General features: G+C 42.7%; 1 protein-coding gene and 1 long non-coding RNA gene across 7 annotated transcripts in view; one reads left to right on the top strand and one right to left on the bottom strand.

Annotated features, from left to right (window-relative positions):
* IQSEC3 (IQ motif and Sec7 domain ArfGEF 3) overlaps positions 1–14,232 on the top strand; it is a 120,242-nt gene that overhangs the window by 30,420 nt on the left and 75,590 nt on the right. The window lies entirely within an intron of this gene.
* LOC308066363 overlaps positions 2,596–14,232 on the bottom strand; it is a 57,831-nt gene continuing 46,194 nt past the window's right edge. Inside the window, exon 2 of the long non-coding RNA XR_013929136.1 lies at positions 2,596–5,477. This is a non-coding gene — a long non-coding RNA (uncharacterized lncRNA). The remainder of the gene's footprint in view (positions 5,478–14,232) is intronic.

Here is a 14,232-nt window from a genome sequence, read left to right as displayed (position 1 = left end):
AAACTTTTCCTCTAGTACACCTTTAATGATGGCAAGCTCTTGCTGCAGGATGAATGACAGGAATACCATGTAAAAGTAGAGGATGATGGTGGTGATGATAATAATAATAATATTGTCTCCTCTGCATTATTCTTTATCACTACTTCAGTGCCTGCAAAGGTAGTCCTCATTTTACAGAAGAGGAGAAAGACATGGAAAGTTTTTTGCTTGAGTTAATCCAGCTAGTCAAAGCTGAGAGTAAAACCTGTGTCCCAGGGCTCTGATCTGTCAAGTAGGCTACAGTGTCTTGAAAGGAAGAGACAAACAGGACAAGAAGTGTTAAATGTTATGAGGTCACTTCTATGGCATAAATTACATTGCTCTAAATCCTGAAATCTGATTCACTCCCTGGACAGCTTGATACTAGGAAGAGGTTTGTCCAACTGAAGTTCTATAACTTGGGCAAAAATCCTTAGCAGCTATTCATGATTGGCATCAGGTACATTAGAAAGAATGAGCAGTGGAGGCTGGAGGTAAAATTGAGTATTGAATTTGAGGAGGAATTGAGACATGTGGTTTCAAGTTGTCCAGTCTGTGGACGTGTATTGCATGCAAGTCCAGCGAGGTTTCCAAAAGCAGCTAGTCCAGTAAGAAAATATGTCAAAGTAAAAAAGTGCTATAAATGTGTTGGAGTAAAAACGCACAAGAAACCACACATGCATGCTGGAGCGTGTTTTGTTTCTTGAAGCAATGAACCAGTTGTGAGTTGCACAGAATGATGAGGGGTAGTGAGAGAAGGTAGGTTAAGAGTCTATAGTCTGTTGTTTCAGTCTGGTTTGATGGGAGAAAGCTCAGCAGGCACGTGGAAGACACCAAAAATATTCCTGTCGTGGGAGCAAAAGGAAGAGCCTCCCACAGAGGTAGGCACTGCATGTGAGCTAAGGAAGCGGAAAGTAATTATCACATCTGTGCATGCGAATAAGTTGACAGTACCTTCTCCAGAAACCACTGTCTAGCAAGATGTAGTTTCTTCCCACAGCTATATTTTCCTTCTCCCTGTTCTCCTATTAAATACAGAGCCACACTGGGTTCTGCTGCCTCCATCCCCTCCTCCCCTGACACAATCACAGCAGTATATGCAATCACCAATTCACGCAGTTTCAAAGTCTTGCTCTGTCAGATTTTTCCTGCCTCATCCGAGGAGAACTCTTGCATGACTGATATGTGTGGCTTAATGGATTCTGGGCTGAGGTTTTAATTTCCAGTAATAAGAAGAGCATTTGCCTTCCCCCATCTGTCCTGTTTCTGGTACAGGACTTGATGGTGACGTTTCATCAGCTCACTCTGAGGGGACATCACTTTCATAGGGATCCTCTGTCCTCCCTGGTTTTTCATTCAGTGTTGGAGCAGACCCCAGTGAAGGGTGCTCTTTGACACGCTCTCACGCATGTATGAGAGGGGGGCAGGCTCTGGGAATTCTTACACAACTTCAATACAATTCCCACAATCCAGGGGTACATTCAGTGTAGACCTAGGCTGCATTTGGTGATGACAGAGATGGCAAGGGAGATCTGGAATAAGGGCAGGAATGCCTTCAGGATGTGACTGTGCCTTGGATGTTTCTGGAATTCCTTTCTCTTCCCAGCAAGGAGCTATTTATGTTGGCTACTTTCTCCTCTCAGCTTGTACTGTAGGAGTATACTGATTTCCTCATTTGAAAGGACTTGGCGCATCAGAAGATCAGGACCTCATTCTTTCTCCTTTATTGTCCAGCTCTATTTTTTGTTTCTCCATTCTGGTTTTATTTACTGCTGTTTTGAATTCCCTGAGGTGAACACTAACCAGAGGCACAATTAGTAACTGTTCCCTTGGGATCCAGTATAGCACTAGTTGGAGATATGTCACAAAAAATCGCTAAAATATGACCGATTTCATGACATTTCCCTACTACCACTCCTTTTGTTAAAGTCATGAAGAAAAGTTAGGACCTGAATGGCTCCCGATAGCAGAGTGGCATTTGCAAAGATATCAGCAAGAAAGAAACTGGCCTTCAGGAAAAGAGCTTGGAGCCCCTTTCCAAACTTCACTGGCTCCTTCCAGACAGCAGCTCCTATTTATCGCTACTTAGCTCACCCTTTTATGTCTTTCTCACTTGCAGTTACACCCTCTTTTTTTCCCCCCAAAAAACTCCATTCTACAGCTCTGCTGGGAGTTTAGGTGGCAGCTATACCACGATGGCAGCATATGAATATAGCAGTGCTGAGAACAAGGCTGTGATGAAGGTTGCTGTCACTGGATTCCCAGGTAGCTGTTGGGAGGACGAGGAGTGTGTAGTGCATGTATTGAATGGGGAATTGGTAGGGTAAAGTGGCATGTGAATGATACAGCTGTATCCTCATGAAGACATGTCTTCCTTTCCCTCTAGATATACATCTCTGTGTGGAAAAGTGAAGTCTGAAGGAATGAGGGGTTCAAATGTATATAAACATATACATTCACTCCCAACCGTCTGGGTGAACAGCTGGTGACTTATACAGGTTTCAGGAATCCACTGAATTAACAAAACCTGCAATAAGGAAAGATAGCAGGGAAGATTTGTGCAATTTTTTTGGGGGGGAAAGAACTTAACATTTAATTGTTTTGTTTAGTGATGTATGGTGGTGATGACTACACAAAAAAATCAGTTCTTTTGACCTGTGTTTTGTGCTTCAAAGAGTAAGTGACCCCATTCTGAACCTGGGACTAAGAAGACTCCAGAGATAGTTTAGAAGCTCTGAGGTCATGCTACATCGAGCCTGGGAAACTTCTGCCAGCGTGCAAAAAGCCACAGGTGGGATTGCTCAGGGAGCAAGCAAAATACTGACTGAGGCAAGCAAAATGCTGTCTTATCTGTTACCCAGTTCCTGCTATACACTGAAACAAACAGCCATAGTTACGTATGCTACTAAAATCAAGTGCAGCCTTCCACAGTATCAACCGTCAGACCACAGTCCACGAAGCTAAAAGATATATCAGCCTTTTTTACACGCTGTTTCTGAGCTCTTATAGCAGACAGTGTGGCAGGTGCTATAAGATCGGCAGCAGTCACAGCTTTGTTTTGACACAAACCTTAGAGATGTACTTATTGATACTAACACCATAAGAGGATGCTCCTATTTAAATGGAAACAGTACATTTTGTCTACTGCCACTACCCTCTCTGCTAGATGGGGAGATCTCTGATGGCAAGCAGTCCATACAGTAGCTATAACACCAGTAGGCTACCATGAGTCCGCCTTAAGATAAACCAGAGTGAGCTTAGTGGTTTGTTTATCCTTTATGTGGGTATTTCCCCAGGTGGCAAACTCATGTTTGCTCAGCAGAGCTGCTGTGCAAGTCCAGAGCTGCATTTGTGAGGTAGGAGTTGCTGGGCAGAACTGAGATGAATGCAAGAGGTCTGGATTTTCAGGAAGGGGCATGGAGAACCGGAGGAAGTGATGCTGCAGGACCCAGGTGAAGACTGAGTGTTGTGTGAAGGACTAGCAGATGCTGCATATGATGAGACAGGTGAAGGAGCAAGACTGGAATAACATGGGAAAAAGTAAGACAGCATTCTAGTCCATTAGTAGAGCTGCATGGACAATCACACTGGAGTAAGAAGCGATGATTTAGGCAGTTTTCTGCATCAGTAGCAGAGCTATATGGGTGAATAGGTCTGGGCTAGCAGGGTTTGGGTGTACTGGCAGCTGCACTGGTGCTCAGAACTAAGCTAATGAGGTGCTGCAGGTGAGCAGAAACTGCAGAGCTGCACAAAGGAAGGCTGCCTGCCTTCTGCCCTCTGCTTGGCGCCAAGCAGTTGGTATTAATCTTTCACTTCCCCAAGCACTGATATCCATATAAATCATAAAAAAAAAGTTCCTCAAATGCAGCAGGAAAGGCTCTTTAGCTTCATATTTATGAACTTAGATAAAAGAGAACTTGGTATGCATCTGGAAAAGAGACATCTCAGTTTTATCCTGCCCATCATGATGATGAGTGCGAGCATGGGTTGATAGCTTGCTACTGAGCCCTTCCTTTCCCTCGTCCTTTGTAAAGTTGTGTTTCTCAGGGAACTCCTTTTCACTGAACAGTTCAGGCTGTTCTTTGTCCTTATAGCCTTGTGATTTGCACTAGCACCAAGCCAGAGATTGCCTCATTTGCTAATAGGTATTCTTGTTAATAATAGCAAATCCATCCACTGAGGATATTTCTGGTCTGCTTTGCAAGAGAGCAATGCTGTTTTAATGGCATAGTGCTGGCACAGGAGTGGAAATGCTCGCACCCGTTTGTGTGCACACAGTCTGTGCACCCCTGAGAACTTGTGATGCCCCATGTTGCTTACCAAACTATAATTACGATGGTGGGGAGGGCATAACAATTCCATAGATAGCTGAAAATCTCCTGGATAGAAAGACTTGCTGAATTTCCATGGCACAGGACTTCTGGGTATGCGTTCATTGGCTGTTTGGGGATTTAACTATGAAGAATACAAACCAGTTTTCTCAATCAGGCTTTTGATGTTGTTGTTTTCATTATTAATTATGTAAGAAAAGGTTTTCAAGAAAAGATAGATCAAGCCATCTCCCTAACAGCATTCAAACTAGTCTCCAGAATGGGTTTTCTACAGAATGAACTATAGATCTAAACAAGAAAATTACTCACATATTTTCTTTGCTCCCAATGTCTTCTAGATGCTTAGCGTCTAATTCCTGTTTTGTTTACCTTGGCACAAACAGAGAGTAACCATTGAAGGCAATGAAACCAATCCAGTGGAAGCCCACAGCCATGAACAGACAATAAGTGAGGAGAGCAGAAGCTCTCAGAGTTCTAATGTGCCTGCAGGCAGCAGATGCAGATTTAATTAAACTTTTAGTGGCTGGATTGAACAGTTAATAGGGAAGACTATTTCAGCCTTGGTAGAAATACAGACTTCTAACTGAAAAAATATCTTGAATAAGCAAATAAGAAGAAGGGTAGTGCTGTAATCAACAGTGGCTGTTGTCTGTAAGAGAACAATTGGCTGTAGTAATGGACATGGCATGGGTCCCAGTGCCACAGCAGCTGCTCTGTGCACTGCTGCATATCTCAGAGTTCATACCCATCCTGGTTCTATCACAAGTGAGAGTGAGATGCATCAAGAAACTTTTTTTTCTTGTAACTTGCCTTTTTTAGCCCTAACAGATTTTTATTTTCCAAACACTGGAAGTATGAAGTCTTTGTTCCCCCATTTCCTCCTTTTTGTTGAATTCAGTCAAGGATATTGGAAAATCCCAAACAGGAATTTCACATGAAGCCAACACTGTCAGTACTTCTTTCCTTCTACACTCCAGTATTGAAATAAAAAAAAAAAGGAAATCATCATCATCATCAAAACCCTCCCAAAATGGAATAAAAGTTACTCTACCTTTAGTCCTCATCCCATACTTCTTCCTTGACACACATTGTGATGACCAAAAGCCACAGGTTCCTTTCAATAAGGATCTGAAACAAAAGAAAAAGAAGGTAAGGTTGAATAAAAACTGTAGAGAGGAAAGGAGGTATGAAATTAAAAATACAATGTAATATGGAAGGCAGCCTTTTAAATGCTAAAGAAGCAAAACCCAAAACATTTTATTTTGCCTTGCATTTCCCCAGAAAGCATTTACAGGGGTACACAAGTGCAACAGTCAGTCTGTTGTAATAGACATGTAGTTTTTAGTATACTTACTCGGTTGCCTTAGTTTTTTCTCCTTCTTTAACAGACTGAGGGTCTTGGGGCAAATGCAAGCTCTCCCAAAGAGAGGTAATAAAAACATTGATACAAGAACTTGTAAGACAAATGAGTTTCAGGAGAGAGATTTATGTAAAGGATCTTGTAATCACTCCAGCCACCACACGGCCTGATAGCAGTTGTTTTTATGAAGGAAGTTGAACATAAGAGTGACTGCTGCATAGTCCTCTCCTTCAGAAGGCTGGGCTAATTAAATAAAACAAAGCCAAACAACAAAACAGCCGAAAGGAGAAGATGAGGTAGTATGCTAATGCTATCAATTCAGAGACGTGTGCCACCCAGGAGCCACAGAGCCTCAGCACATTCAGCAAGATGGTGTTTGGTCATCAAAAGTTTCTGCTCCTGGGCCAGATGGCCTTATTGCTGTTGCGTGTTGAGCAGTCTATTCTCAGCACTGTTGGTTTGTAGAGAACTAAGGATGATGTGGCAAGTTTCCCATTCTCAAGTGTACTAGTATTGCTTGATCCTGGAGGTTCACGATTACCTCACAGCTTATTGTGTTTCATATGGAGCCCATCAGTGCAGGAGCCTGCAGATTCGTCTTTAAGGGCCAACCTCCCAGGTGCATTTGAATTTCGGTTCTATAAGATTGTACAATTCCCTTTTTTTTCTTTCTTTCTGACTGTATCCTCCATCTCCTTCCATTATTAACAATTCCATATCTTGTCTTTCATTGAAGCACTCCTTGGATTGATGCAAAAGCCCTAACTTAATTAGTCGCCAAGGCAGAATTAGGATGCCCAAACCCCATGATAACACTCCACACCCACCTCTTGTACTTGCAACACAGTCTGTCTCTTTCCTTTTTTTGTCTTGCTCCTGGTATGTTTTTCTTCCTGTGAATCTCCCATTGGTCAAAAATATCACATAACCAGAAAGACAGAGGGTTTTTATTTTGTCTGAGGTCAAACAATAAATGTAAGTGCCATACTCTTGATCTTTTTGAGATGCTGAGGCTGCCACAGTCTTTCCGAGCCATTACAAGCCAGAGAAAGGCTGAGGAAAGGGAATGAAGTGCAGACACCTCCTAATTTCATCTTGACACTTGGAGCTCTTAGTATCAGCTGTTACAAAGTCACTGGTGCTAGTTCCTTGCAGACAGAAGCAGCCATGCAGTAGATATCCAGTAACAAAAATCTGCAGCACTTCTATTATGTGTGCACTGCAGGCAACAAAACACTTTCCAACAAACTTGCAGCCTCTAGCAAAAGAACAGGAGCCAGAACTACAAAGTGTCACAGAAAGAGAGCAAAGGAAATCAAGACTATTACACAAGTCTTAATTATTGTAGAAGTGAGGTGTGGTAAGTCAAACTCAATGACCCTAGAAAGCAAGCCACGCTATCCACTGGAGAGAGGAATGATTAGAAAATAATGATAGGCAGAGGAATGGCATGAAAGAATGTGACAAATGCTTTGGGTTTAGAATCTCCCAGAAAAAATTAAAGAGAGTGGCACAGACTTCCATATACATAGTCAAACTCCTCTCTCCCCAACCATAACACCTCAGCAGCCCACAATTAAGGTACCCAAGTCTTTTTCTAGGCACTCACAGAATTATGTTCAAAGCACTTAGCACATGAAAAAAACAACCTGTTGAGTTGGACTTAGATGGCCTGCATCTTTCATGTCTACACAGAGACTTCAAAACTTTGGGTACTATATAAAGGAGAAAAAATATAAGCCTTTAGAGATTCAAAGCACTGTCACTCATTTTCTACTTGCTAGCATCTCATTTGCACCTCCTGGCCTCAGCTGTGTTTTAGCTTCTAAAAGTTGAGGAGTCAGTCTAGTTACAGACATACTATCAGAGTTTTAAGAGCTCAGCTCTGGGTTATGGAGAAGAGGGTAATGGGGAAGGACCCAAATAATTGTCTTTCCCATCTTAAGGATCACGAAGGGAGATGTAAGGCTATGACACTGAACTGCTGAGTAAAGAGTATTGAGGAATATCCTGCCAGCCTCTAGTATCTTACCCATTCCAGCTAGCTACTGCTAGATTTCCAGTCACATTACCAGAACCAGCGTAATGTGGAACTTTACATGTGAAAGTTCAGCTCATCCCTTAGTCTTCCTGCTATCTAATTTCCCTAGGCAAAGCCTGGCATGCACTTCCCTTCTGTGCGTGGCCCTCAGCAGTGCCCAGCCCCACAGGTCACCCACAGAGCATCCCTTTGACACAGCCATGCTACACCTTCTGTTCCAAGCATGTTGTCAAGGTGCCCATGTCCATTCCAATGGATTCCCCTTCTCCTGCTCTACAGTCCCAATTCTATGGTCTGCTAGAGGCCTTGTTGTGCACTTCACAGGGGCCTTTACACAGCAGTACAATTAAATTTCCACTAGTTTCTGATAGTTGCATGAACTTTAGCAGAGGGGTTCTTGGCATTCATACCCTGCACTGAAGCACTAGCTAAAGCAGTTAAGAAATTCTCTCCCTCCATATGCAGCCCTAACGAGGCTTTTCAGAAGCATTATTCCCTTAGAAAAAAAGGGTTTGTGAATTAAGGAGTTCAGAGGATATGTAATTGGAAACAGTTCCATCAAATAATGGCTGTAGACTGGAATTCCCTTCTTGCCCTGAGAGATATTGTACCTTGTTTCCAAGCCAGAAGAGTATTAATTTCCATTTACAGAATCCCTCTTCTTTCTGAGCACTCAAACTGACCATTACCTATCATGGAGACACAGCTGCCTCTGGGACAAAAGGCAACAGTCCCCTCTGATCAGAATTGTCATTTCTTCCACAAAATCTGTTGTGCTGAGGTGTTAGGTAACCAACTGAGACCAAGCCCTTACCTGGTGCATATGATCATAGCCCCAGTGATTTCTGTTAACCAAATGGAGCTTGGCAGGAGATTCCAAGTTTAGACGTGCAAACATAGAACAACAACAAAAAATCCGTTTAATCTTACTAGGAGTTCAACTGACTTCAGCATTACACCTTGCTAGGGACACTGAACCTTACAGCACTATGCCGTGGTACTGGTGCAGTGATGATTCAGAAGGAAGACTACCACTTACTTAATGCAGCACCTCCTTCAGTTTTTATTGGAAGCCTTCAGTCCAGCTGCATGCCTAGACTGGCTCACTTAGCTTATAATAGCTGACACAAGTGCAGCCTCAGGAAGCATAGCTGTAGGGCATTGAGTGTTGCTAAACAGACTTTTTCAACTTGCTGAAGGAGGTCTAGCAACTGCAGCGAGAACTTGTCACAGTCTGTCTGCTTTGGAGTCACCCTGAATCTAACTTTGCTATGAAATTTGTCATCCTAAATGCAGGGATCTCACTCCAGTTCTTTTTAAAGGAGAAAAACATACCCTTGCAGGTGGCAAGAATATGATACAAGCAATGCCCAGTCTTATTCCTAAAACATTTTTTACTGCCAGTCTTGAACTAGGTGAGCCTCAGTTTGTGCCTGTTCTCAGCATTTTCACATTTTTTCTTATATAAAGGCACCTCATGCTGCAGTTTCTACCAGTGAGAGGAAATTAAGCTATCAAACACAAGCAAAAGGGTTATTTCCCTTTTCGTAATCCAATCAACTGCAACTATTCAGTCAGAAGTGTGGAAAGGCTAGTGCAAAGTGATAAAGAATCACACAGAAACTTATGGATGGTCTAAAAGCAGTAGAATGAAATACTCTTGTGGGAACTCACATAATCCAGCCTGTACGCTCTAGGACAGCAGAGCAAGCTTAAGGAAACCAGGTACCTTTCAAGGAATGTTGGTTTCTACAGACACGCTGCAGTCATAGGTGGGATCTTCAGGTTACCTGCAATCAAGCAGGTCAAGCTTGTCATATGCACTAGGGGCTATGGTCATATGCACTAGGTAAGGGCCTGGTCTCAGTTGGTTGATTGATTGTCAAGCAGGACAGCCCTCAGTTCCTTTCCAAAATGGCTTAGTGTTCTGAGCATTTATTTTCAAAAAGGGTTCAGTTCAAAGGCAAAGAAACTGACTTCTCAGGAGCTCATGGTGGAGCAGCATATCTCAGATTTGAAATCTGAACGGCAGCGTTCCTATCTGATCTAAATGACTTAAAAAGGCTGAGCCTGCCAAAGTCACCAACAGATTTCAGGTGAGTAGTTTCCATTATATCTCATGGAAAAGGAGCAGTTAGACCCTCCTAGGCAGACTTGAATCCCTAATCTTCCAGTATATTTTGCAAAAGAAAGGGTTTATTCAGATATCTATCCCTGGCTCAAAGCTCCTCCTTACAGGGGTCTATAGTATACTGACTGCCAGATCAAACCTAAAAGGTGGCTAGACATCAATGTCACTCTCACTGTTTCTCTGTCCCCCCTATCCCCGTATAAAGCACTTAGGAGATTAATGGAAGTATTAAAAAAATTGCTTATTGTTCTTACTCATAACAGCTGCTCTACCTCAATTTTGCAAAAGATATTAGTAGTGCCACGGAGAGCAAGGTATCTTCACTGTCTTCTTTGCCCAGCTATGCCCCTCACACAGGCTGGGGAGTCAAGACACTTAAGTTTAGTGTGAAGGCATTAAGTTTTATCTCTTTCACATTTTCTCCAGCAATCAGGTTTTTAACATTTTTCCATCCCCAATATGAATGCAGTCACATATGTATCCATGGTCATCGCTACTGCATGAGAAAGAGCACGTGCTGTGTCCCAGATCAATGAATAGCATTGCGTCCTGGTTTTGGCTGGGATGGAGGTAACTTTCTTAGTAGCTGGGAGGGTGCTGTGTTTTGGCTTTGGTGTGAGAGCAATGTTGATAATGCACTGATGGTTTTAGTTGTTGCTGGGTAATATTTATACTAAGTGAAGGACTTTTTGGTTTCTTGGGCCCTGCCAGTGAGAGGGCTGGAGGGGCAGGGGAAACTGGGAGGGGACACAGCCAGGGCAGGTGAGCTGAACCAGCCAAAGAGATATTCCATACCATGGGACCTCATGCTTGGTATATAAACTTTTAGGGTTAGCTGGTGCTGGAGGGGGATCATTGCTCTGAGACTGGCTGGGCATCGGCCAGTGGGTGGTGAGCAGCTGTATTGTGCATCACTTGTTTTCCTTTCTCCCTTTTCCTTTAGATTTTATTCTTCCCCCCACCTTTCCATTATAACTGTTGTTATTATTATTTCCTTTTTATTATCTTTAAATTATTAAATTGTTCTTATCTCAACCCTCAAGTTTTATATTCCTTTCCAATTCTCCTCCTCACCCCTCCAGGCTGAGGGAAGTGAGTGAGTGGCTGCGTGGTGCTTGGTCGCCAGCCAGGGTTAAACCATGATACATTGCAATGTCTTTCTCCCAGCTACAGCCTGGAAGCAGACTTCATAATGCCAGTAGATGTGGTGGGTGGGGGAGAGGAGACAGGTGTGTCTTCATAAGTAGTTTTGAATTGTAGTAACACAGCTTTACAGGAAGGTAAACTTCACTTCTCAGGTGAAGTTCAGCCACCCTAAACTGAGATGGATCATGCTACCAAATGAGGGAGAAAATGGTGCACTTGGACCGTAATGATGGAATTGTGCTACCAGAATAACAGCATGTAGTAGCTAGTCTCCAAGAGGATAGGTTCTCCATGTTCAGAAGTAACACAGATTGCTTAGAATTCAGAAGCCATTTCCATTGAGCAGAAACATAAGGAGTTCTTGTAATCTTTCTCTGGCACCATTTGAGAATATTTATGAATGCTAAAACTGGCTAAGAAACCACCCACACATTTTCAATGTATGGTAAGGTCTCATGAGAACCTGTATCTTTCAATAAAATCTGGTGATTAAGAATCAGCAAACTGTTTTTTGTTCCTAGATTTTCCATTGGAAGATCATTAAAAAAATTAACCAACATTTGAAAATCTTTAAGTGTTCCTTCTGGGCCAAAAAAGCACTTCTTGCCACTAGAATGTTTGGACTGTAGCAATTTTTGACCAATTGTTGTTTAATGAATTGTCATTCAGACAAAAACTTGAATGCTTTGACTTGTTTTGCTTCAACCAGAAGTGATACGGGTCATGGCATCTTTGGAGCAAGCTGTCAGAAAACGACTCAACAATTTTGCCTCTAACTGTACCCATTAACAGAGCAAAGAAACTTCCTACTCATTATTCCCAGAATAGCAACAATGCCTTTTGAAAGAGGATTAGCTGAAATTTGAAGTGTGCCAGTACTCCTCAACTCTGAAAGCTCTTCCATTGACGCCAAGCAGCGAGATTAGTCTGCAGGAGGAGGGAGCTTGCACAGCAGTGATGTGGTATTCAGGATTGATGACATCAGTTGCAACATGATGAAAACTCCTAGCTATTCCATATGAGCAAGCACAGTTATAGCAAGATGGCCTTCCTACTGGCAGGCTCAAAGGAAGAATTAATGCCTGTGGGAATCTGCAAAGGCTAACAACCTTCTCTAATCTAAAACCGACGAGAAGGCACAATGCTAGGACAACATGGAAGGGGGAAAAAGGCTGCTTTCCATTCTGTGTGCATCATATGGCCCGTTGCTTTCATGTTCTTTCCTCATACTGGAAATTCCACATAAAGGAGTATGTGTTGGGATCAATCACAGAAGAGGATAAGCTTCATTATGTTGGAGCTGCATTTTGTTTCTCTGTGTTGTTTGGTAAGGAGAGAATGTCTCAAAGGCTTATATGAAAGTTTGTTGGTATTTTTTCCTGTCTGCTGGCTGAGGCTTCCATTCTGCTGGCTCTCCATTTTATTTTTTTCCTTTGCTTGCAGCAGCTATTAGTGCCAATCAGTTAGTAAAAGAGATTTATTATTGCCTGTTAGGCCATGTTGCAACTTTTCAGTCTGATGATTTTATTGTATCAACCCAAATTAAGTATCTTGCTTATGCTGCACTTCCCACCTCCTGATACACCTGCCTGAATGGAAGCAGGGAAGGTGTGAAGACTCAAGTAGGTTGTTAATGTGTGCCTTGGGGAAAGTTAACATTTTTAATGATCCCATGAAATAGACCCAAGTTCTAGACATATCCTTTATCTCTAGTTTTCTCTGTGCATATGTGCCATCTGCTTTTTGTGGTGTAGTAGGAGAAATGGGGAATGTTTGGTTTAAGTAAGCCTGGAGACTGGAAGAAATAATCCCAATGATACCTATGCATTCTCAGAGATCCTCTTGTAGATCAAGCAGGGGAAGGTTCTTTCTCCATAAGAAGACACCAGGGGCTCCATTTCTCTACTCCCAACATACAAGCAGATGTTAAGCCAAGTGCTGTTGTGCCCATTTGTACACTGCTGCAAGACTTCTATAAGTTTAGTGGTGATTTCAGTGGAAAGGTGTGGCTGTTTGGTGTGCTGACAAATAACTAGAGGTTCTGATTGTGGTTTTGAGGCTATATGTTCCCTTCTGGAGAGGAGACTGGTCAAAATACTTGTAAAACTAGCCTATTAGTAACAACTGAGCAGTACAGGTCAGCTTTGCTCCTGTTCCTGTGGTTTATTAGTGATGTGCACCATTTCATTTCAGTTCATTTTGCGTTGCCTTTGCTAGTTGTAATTAATGGATTGGTTTGTTCAGCCTGGAAGGACCAGGCTTATACTGCTCAGGTTCAAGGCCTTCTTCTGGTTATGTGAACTCATTTGCTATTCCAGTGACTGGTTACATAGCACCTGCAGCCCCATCAGAGCAAGGATAACACTTAGTTCAGATAGGCTCAGCACAGTGCTTCTGAGACAGACGTAGTCTTCTGGGACCACAGTTTAGGCTACGTAGAAGAGCACCAGGATTCAGATGCCATTCTTTTCAAGGAGAGGTGCCCAGTTCTGCTCCTTGGGGCTGCTATCCAGTAAAGGAGCTTTCAGTGACCTTTAGGGTAGCACTTGGACAGGTGAGCTACTGGGCAGAAGTGACTTGCACTGTTGTCTAGAAAGTTTCTTCCTCATTAAAAAAGGCTTTTTGCTCTGGAGATTATCACAAATCAGGGCAGGGGGAAGCAGTATGGGAGGGCTAGATCTGACAACTACATGCTTTGGCAGTTCAGTGTAGGTTGTTTCTGTCTCTTGATCAGTACACATGTTCTTCACCCCCCAGCTTGTTGAATTCTTTGTGCTGGTTTCTTCCTCTCCTGTGAAATTAATTCTTTTGGCTCCGGTTCAATATGGTGTTAAGTACCTACTTAATCCTTTGCAGTAGTTTGAGCTACTGAATAGAAAGGGAGCTTGGGCTATTGCTTAGAAACCAGGACCGGGGTGTTAGAAAGGTAGAAACTTCATGCTACAGACAGCCTTGCTGTGTGACTGGGCAAATTGTATTGCCTCACTTGACTTTAGCAGTGCCCTGTGTGACTAGACGAGTGTTACTCATTTCCCTTGCAGGGGGTAGCACGAGGTGTCTGCCGGTGGGGTTTGTAAAGAACTTTGAGGATGCTGCCTTTGAAACATTAACAGTTTTGCTGCAGTGAGCTCTGGATGACTGGACGTGTTTGACAGCAATTTGTGGAGCAAAGAAATGAGTGGGACTGTGCATTATTGTCACAAAG

Source organism: Falco punctatus (assembly GCF_963210335.1).
Source record: "Falco punctatus genome assembly, chromosome: 6".
NCBI classification, from domain to species: domain Eukaryota; kingdom Metazoa; phylum Chordata; class Aves; order Falconiformes; family Falconidae; genus Falco; species Falco punctatus.
This window is presented reverse-complemented; position numbering and strand designations above follow the sequence as displayed.